Source organism: Pinus tabuliformis, chromosome Q (assembly GCF_031772625.1).
Source record: "Pinus tabuliformis cultivar Carrire ecotype Pingquan chromosome Q, CPIR1, whole genome shotgun sequence".
NCBI classification, from domain to species: Eukaryota; Viridiplantae; Streptophyta; class Pinopsida; order Pinales; family Pinaceae; genus Pinus; species Pinus tabuliformis.
Genome location: NC_142296.1, coordinates 945587563 through 945596379, shown reverse-complemented (window position 1 = coordinate 945596379; position 8817 = coordinate 945587563). Strand labels below are relative to the sequence as shown.

The following is an 8817-nucleotide window of genomic DNA, read 5'->3' as shown; positions in this document are numbered from 1 at the left end:
GCAAGGGATTCATTTCATCACCCTTGTTCCGTTCCTCAGACTGAAATCCATGTCCACTATCAACTGCATTGAATTTCTCATACGACTCTGCATTCTCCTTGTTACCTTCATCCTGAGGTCTTCCTTGCTTCTTATCCCACTTTCCTTTAGTCTTGTCATTCCATTTCCAACCCTGCTTAGGCTCTAACTTATTCTTAGATTGTTCATAACAATGTTTCAACTTCCCAATTACTTCCTCTAATGATCGAAGCTCATTATGCTCAATCTAATCCTTAAATGCTAATGGAAATCCACTAACGAATCTTTGAACCTTCTCCTTCTCATCCTTAAGATATGGTACATATCTCAACAACTCCAAAAACTTAGTTGTTTACTCTTCGTCCGTAATATATCCCATCTTTAACTCATAGAACTTATTAGACTTGCCGACATAGTATCTCTCTGAGAAATACTTCTTCTTGAAAAGTCTATTGAATTCATGCCAGCCCAACTCCTCTGTCTTGATACCTCTGACACGCTTCACATCTTCCCACCATATATTTGCTTTCCCTTTAAGACTGAAAATAGTTATCTCAATCTTCGTGTTCACTTTATAATCATGCAACTTGAAGAACTTATTCATTCCAAACAACCATACTTCTTCATCTTCTAGATTCTTTAACTCTCCATCAAAGGAAGGAGTCTTGGATTTATTGAAATCATCCGGCAAGTACTACTTCTCACTCTTCCCTGTAAGGATGATAATGGTGATGACCATGTTGTCTCTCTAATATAGAATTAGAATAGAACCAATAACCACTACCTCTCCTGTCAGGTGTATCCATCCATCTGCCACCTCTGATTGTGTCATCCCTGTTCGACTTGTGTCCCCCGTTTGTTATTTCCTCCTATCCATAACTGATCCATGGTTGTCCCAGTTTCTGTAAATGTGATAAGCTCTGAAGGATCACTGCATTGACTTTTGCTTAATTTTTCTATGCTCTAGCAAGCCTCTCTCGCGACTCAATTATCTTGTCATTATTTGCCTTACAATTTCTGATCTCTTCCTTTAAATTTCTCAAGGTATCCACTATGTTAGAAGAGTACTCATCCATTTGTTGTTCAACTGATCCATAAGGAGAGTCATGCAAAGTTTAATCCACCATTTTTCTTGTCATATTTTATCTTCTTCTTGCAAGCATACCATGTCAGATAAACCAAATATAAACATGATCAAACATAACTTAGTGAAAATCATGGGAGGCTATCTCGTCTTCACAATCGGTCTAGATTAGCATAACATATGTATACATATAATGAAATCAACATATCAATTGTCTCAATATCAATATCATCAACCTCAACAATGATCATCATAATGCATGTGTAGTTAACATATCGACAACTAACATGTATGCATAACAATCACACCTAACCCATTTAGTCCAAGTGTTTGAACTTGGAAGCTCTGATACCACCCTGTAACCACCTCACCCCCTATTTACCCACTTTAACTTTCTCACAAGGGTAAACATGAGATGAGAGTTATTATGCGAGACTTGACTTCCGAGATGTACTTATGGAAAATGGCATCCACATGTCCAAAACTTACTACAAACACCCAATAACACATGATCACACTGTTATCAACATAACATGACCCAACACTATTTATTTTCAATTTCATTTCCTTAAATTTAACAAAACTTTATATTTTTGGCAGTTTTTTGGGTTTTAAACTTCTAAGGTATTTTTGAGAGTCTAAATGACATTTTTCAGGGAAAAAATAGATTGGAAAAGTGTCAAAATCTATGACAAATAACTTTTACATGGTCTCCTCACAGAGATGTTTAAAACGAGGTATTGTCTAGTCAATTTAGTGTCATAAATTGCTCTACATAAATTATCAATCCGGGTATCGTAAACTGATGAAGTGTGGTGCTCTATATGTCCTTAGTTAACCCTTTTTCTTACTTTGTTGTTTTATAATTTATGTTGTTTTTGGGGGTTTTGTTTCTTATGCTTAAGGAAATTAATCTAAGAAAGAAAAGTTATGCTTCTAGATGAAAATCTATGAATGTTAATGGTCAACTAAATCTAATGACTTTTAATGTTAAAATCTAATTTCTAAAGGAGAAAATGAAATCAATATTAGATAAAAACAAATCAAATCTTTGAACAGTTAGACTAATCTAAGCCGACAAAATATCTATGAAATGAAAGCAAAAAAAATGATAATGCTATTTGAAATGGAAAGCAAATACAAAGCATGTAACTAAATGAAGTGTTTTGTCACTCTGCTACACAATTTTGGGAGAACTACCTCCTTGTGATAACATTTTTTGAGGGACTCCATACTTCATTGTTCTAAAACTGAAAATGAAATTTAAATGAAAGACTAAAACGGAAAATGAAATTGCAACTAATCTATTATAACAACTAAATGAAGTGTTTTATCACTCCGTTATACAATTTTGGGAGAACTACCTCCTTGTGATAGCATTTGGAGGGATCCAATACTTCATTGTTCTAAGAAAAAGTAAACATAAAAATGCAGAGAAAGACTCATTCATAAATGAAATACTTCACCACTTAGCTTTAAGATAAACCAAGGGCTTTCAGAAATATTCACTTACAATATGAGTTATTAAACTAACATCAAATCTAATTTGAAATGGAAAGCAAATACAAAACATGTAAAGGAAAACTAATCTACTGTGTGCTCAAATGCTCCAATCACCAATTGGAAAATACTTTCTTGGACTATTTTTCTAAGCATAGATTACACAGTTAGATAAATCTACAATCAACCGGTTGAACACACTTGCATGAATTATACTTGCATGAATGGAAAATCTAAACTATTAAACTTGAAAACAATAAAATGACATACTTGAATGAAATCAAAGTAAAACTACAAAATAAAATCTAATCTACCTTACATTCTAATATGCTCCATGACATCTACTTCAAAAGCTACAAAAAACTACCAAATGAAGGAGAGAGATCTCCTATTTATACAAAAAGACGAGAAGTCATCTCATTAATGAGAGTCCATGAATCTCTCCCTATATCTCTAGAGTTATAATCAAAATAGGAAATGATAAGACACATGTCTTCTTAGAGTTTCAATACAAATAGGAAATGTGACACATATCCTCATGATCCCATGATCCTCTCCACTCAAATTCGAATTTGGCCTTAGGATGCCACATAAAGGTCTTCTAGAAGCTTCCTTTTGACCTACACATGTCAACAATCTCATCCCACTTGTTAGGTATAAGCATATGCACATTATTTTCTAATTTTTAACCACAAATTCACTTAAAAATGCTAAGAATTAATAAAGTTTGGAAAAACATAAATGTGACCCAATGATAATGAAAGTGAGATGAATGTAGTGACATGGTAGTGAAATGAAGGTGAAGTGGAGGTGATATAATGGACATAATATTGAAAGTGTAATGGAAATGAATGACAATTTCAAAACCGACATACCCCCCAACTGAAGCTATTGCATGTCCTCATGCAATATGTATTACATTAATTCTTTTGATCCTTGAACTTTGGCTTAACTTTGCATGATATCATTTGATAACTTCATACTTCTACAAAGTGTTTTACTTGAATTGCAACATGGTTGGTTATTGTGTGACAACCATGATTGTGTTTGTATCCAATTATCCTTTTACGCACTTTTGGTATTGGAAAGTTTATGAGATGAGGAAGATAAATGTTTTTCCAACAATTATCATTCTAGCTTTTTATGGAATTCTATGGTAAAAAGTTAGAAAACAATGTACCTTAACTTACCCTTTGGAAATGGATGAGTTGTATGTGTGGTGGCTACAAAATTCTGATCATAATCTTCTTTAAGTGGCTGGACAAAAAGAGTCAATATGACTTTTTATTGCTACTACTAGAACTTGCTGAATCTACTGCTGAATAATGCTGATCTGTTTTATATCTACTCCAAAAATATTGAAAATAATAATATTCATGTCTTCAAAACTCATTGGCACAATTCCTACTATGTGAAGAGATGTTCTGATGTCGAACATAGCAGGAAATTGTTGACTTAGTGGCCATTAATGGATGCCACTAGTCAACACGAGAACTCTTACCATTGATGAAAATGAGAGTCAAGATGCCCAAACACATCTTGCTAGGTACGAATAAATTTGCCGATGTCGAGTCACCTAGAAGATCCAATGAACAAGGGAAATTAATGTATTCCCATTGTTTGTCGGCATGAGGACTTGCCATTAAGGCATGCAATCCTTAAGGTGTTTTTGCAAGGAACTTAGACTCAAAGGACTATGAACTCAATAATTTGCATTGAAGCAGGACTTATTTGCAAAATGAAAATGATAAGAAAAGGGAAATGAAAATGGAAGTTGGCAATGGAAACTAGTAATTGCATTGGGCAATAAGCATGTAACTGAGCCTTTTGCTTTTATTTGTGGGTTATGAGTGGATAAAAAGTAATGGAAAGTGTATGTGAATGTAAATGGAAAATATGAAAGGAAATGAGGTGAATGGTTTATTATGAAGTATGGATGTAATGGAATAGTATATGAAAGTTTTTCAAATGTTTAGATTTGATTTTTCATTAGCATGTTTCTTCTTTGTTGCTGATCATCCTCTTATGAAACAAATTGGTCTCTTAGAGAGACACTATTCACTTGTAGTCATTTGTCATTCCTCCTGGAATCTGCAAAAAAAACTAATACTTCTTCTCCAATGGAATGTAAGATTATCAAAGGAGAGAGGTGATCAATCTCTCTAGTTATGATATTTACACACAAAACTAAGAATTCGTACTAATGAAACAAGTTCACAAAGGAAAACCAAAAGAATTTATACCTGCTTCGGAATTAGTGCCTCAAGTTGAATGTTGTTTCTTTTCAGCAATTTATTTCATTATTTACTGTTTCAAACTCTGATGATGGATTTATCATTGTGTATATCTCGTTGATATCTTTCCAACGACACTTGAATCATCGAAATCTGATTTCGTATGAGAAAGTTAGGCTGATTTGAACAGTGAGGTTTTTCAGTTGCAAAATTGATGTTTAGCTTCGAAATGGCTTTAGCTGCGGAACGTGCACAGTTTCTGTAGCTAAAAATCTTGAACAGAAAGTTAGCCATTCATTTTTCATCATCAGTCCAAAATTAATCAATACCTTTCAGAAAAATGAGCAAATAATCTACTTATTTCATTGATTCAATTATCTTTTTTTGTTGTTGTTGTTGAGAAAAAATCAGAGTCTCCTTGACCTTACTGATGTATTTCTCGAGGAAAATCATGAGATATAATGGATCGTCAAGAAAAATATTTATAAAATCAATTGGTGAAGGCAACTTTCCAGGAATGAGATTGTCAGAAACATTGGTGGCTGATCCACCATCACCAGTGCAAAGTTTCATAAGAATGGCAATAGTCTGATCTGATTTGTGCTCAACAAGAATCTTACCATATTCCTTGACTGTAATTGCAGTTTGAATTGTTTCAAGGCTTGAGATATACTCCAAAGCCTCATCATAACTCCCAAGATCCTCTAATAGTATCTTTAAATACCATTCATGCTTCTTAGCTTTTCTTTAACATACATTGCATGTTCATGATATCCTGCCCCACGACAAACTTTTACAGCTGTTTCAACATCGAACTCATGCTCACCTTCACCTTTAATAAACTCATCCAACTTTGCCACATCCTTGAGTTTTGTGTAACAATTCAAGAGAAGTGTCGTACGATCTTTGGAGGCCAAACCTTTCTCATGTAATTTTTCCAAGTAACTAGTAAGATTATAAATGCGCTGGGCATCAAGAAACTTTTGAATGACATATGAAGGTTCTAGTTGACCAATAGTACGAATGTATTGTGCCATGGCTTCATCATAGTCTTGTTTGCTATACAAGTGATCTGCATATTTGCGCAGTACTTCAGCTGTGGCTGCTGCATCTGCTTGTTGACTTTGGACAAGATTTATGGCAACAGTATATAAATTCTTTTTGAAAAGCATGTCCAATTTACTTTCCATGTCTTTCTCTCCTATGCATAAAACCTTCACTTTCAGCCTTCCCGTCATTTTCTTCATGCTTGTCATCATCTCCAGATTCGCTACCTGAAACATCTTCACCAGCTTCAGAAGCATTCTCACTATCCTCAGTTGATCTTTGAGGACTCTCTTCCCCCTCATCATCTGCATCAGCATCATGTTCTCCTCCTACCTCAGCACCACACTCAACCTCTTCATCTTCGCCACGTCTATCAATCAGGTTGTGAAGAGCCATATCCAATTGGGATACGTCATGTAATCAATCGTTAAATTAAAGACGGGAGGCATGGTGTAAGTAATATTGAATGCCACCACACAATAAGTTCCCAAATCAGATTTCCCCTCTCCAAGCATGCCGAGTTAAAACAACAGTTTGTTCATAATTAAAATTCGTTTTTCTTCACGCAACATGCAAAAAGGGGCTTCAAAGAACTAAGAAATTATCCCAAACCACTATGAATTTCTTAAAACCATTTCTGGGTTATCTAATTGACCCTGTCCCTGAAAAAACCCATGTTATAATTTTTCCTGATTCATTATAATTTGGCTGAATCGGGCAGTTAAAGTTTGACATTTTTTACAGTTCTGTGTTTTTCTGGCAAATCCCGTGGTTGGAATTTTTTTTATTTGCAGGTCTGTTGGTTATGCCTATTGGTTCCTGATCGCCTTGGGAAATTCTTGCAGGGATTTTATGAGCAACCATGACTTCAATAACTCTCGCAAAGGCCTTAGAGAGTCCTCTGGATGGCTGTTTGAAGCCCGATTGAACGCATATTTTGAAGTTGGCTTTGATATCAGACGTGGTCACCAATAAGAAATAGTGGATAAAATAGAGCCAACAAACAAATCCAATCAAACATGGCACTTGATGTAAATTCTTTGCCAGTAAATGATACTTTGAAATTTGTTAGAATGCCACCACACCTTTTATGTCAAATGAAACTCGTCTTGCTTGCACAAAAAAATGGATTTGTCTCTCACCATTCCAATATACAAATCAATGTTTTCCTATTGAACTAAAGCTCAGATGATTTGCACAATTGGATTTTTCATTGATAGGTTTTGATGAAGACTTAATCACAACAACGGAATGGAATCTGATGGTTCCCAATTTCAAGCAACAAAGGCTTCAAGGTAAATGTACTGAAAACATGACTTTGACTGAGGTTTTAAGCTAGTTTTTTATCGATCTGGGCTGGGTGACTAGGATAGAATCCATGTTGGGACGATTTCAGAGATGCCCATGTGGTCGGTTTCTTCATTTGATGCCTGTAACTTGCTAAACCTTGGAAATAGCTGCAGAACACACAGTTAGTTGCGGAACAGGGCTGCATTCCGCAACTAATTTGCAAAATCTTATTAAATAGGACACAATGTTTTGAGGGCCACTTCAAACCATAATCAGTCAATCTTGGACAACTGAACCTATCAAAGTAGTTGGATTTTTTTTTTTTTTGAATCAAATGAAATGATGAGATTTTTTTTTTTTTTTTTTTTTTAACATAACAATTCTTCTTCTGATCCTCCAGATCACACAAAGTGCAAGAGGAGAGCATACTCAAGATTTTTTTTTTTTTTAGATGTAAGAAATAAGGTCTCCTAATTACATTTCCCCGGCAACGGCGCCAAAATGTCTAGTCAATTTAGTGTCCTAAATTGCTCTACATAAATTATCAATCTGAGTATCATAAATTGATGAAGTGTGGTGCACTATATGTGCTTAGTTAACCATTTTTCTTACTTCGTTGTTTTATAGTTTATGTTGTTTTTGGGGGTTTTGTTTCTTATGCTTAAGGAAGTAATCTAAGAAAGAAAAGTTATGCTTCTAGATGAAAATCTCTGAATGTTAATGGTCAACTAAATCTAATGACTTTTAATGTTAAAATCTAATTTCTAAAGAAGGAGAAAAGGAAATGAACATTAGATAAAAACAAATCAAAGCTTTGAACAATTAGACTAATCTAAGCCGGCAAAATATCTATGAAATGAAAGCAAAAAAAATGATAATGCTATTTGAAATGGAAAGCAAATACAAAGTATGTAACTCAATGAAGTGTTTTGTCACTCTGCTACAAAATTTTGGGAGAACTACCTCCTTGTGATAGCATTTTTTGAGGGACTCCATACTTCATTGTTCTAAAACTGAAAATGAAATTTAAATGAAAGAGTAAGACTGAAATTGAAATTGCAACTATTCTACTATAACAACTAAATGAAGTGTTTTATTACTCCGCTATACAATTTTGGGAGAACTAACTCCTTGTGATAGCATTTGGAGGGATCCAATACTTCATTGTTCTAAGAAAAAGTAAACATAAAAATGCAGAGAAAGGCTCATTCATAAATGAAATACTTCACCACTTAGCTTTAAGATAAAATAGGGGATTTCAGAAATATTCACTTACAATATGAGTTATTAAATTAACATCAAATCTAATTTGAAATGGAAAGCAAATACAAAACATGTAAAGGAAAACTGATCTACTATGTGCTCAAATGCTCCAATCACCAATTGGAAAATACTTTCTTGGACTATTTTTCTAAACATAGATTACACAGTTAGATAAATCTACAATCAACTGGTTGAACACACTTGCATGAATGAAAAATCTAAACTATTAAACTTGAAAACAATAAAATGACATACTTGAATGAAATCAAAGTAAAACTACAAAATAAAATTAGCATACTACATTCTAATATGCTCCATGACATCTACTTCACATCTCCTTCCATATTGAGAACATCAAAGATTTATTCAAATTCTTCAAAA

General features: G+C 34.0%; 1 pseudogene; it reads right to left on the bottom strand.

Moving 5' to 3' along the window:
• Positions 1-5552: 5552 nt before the first annotated feature.
• Positions 5553-6008, bottom strand: LOC149222586 (vacuolar protein-sorting-associated protein 11 homolog pseudogene; annotated as a pseudogene).
• Between the last annotated feature and the right edge of the window lie 2809 nt (positions 6009-8817).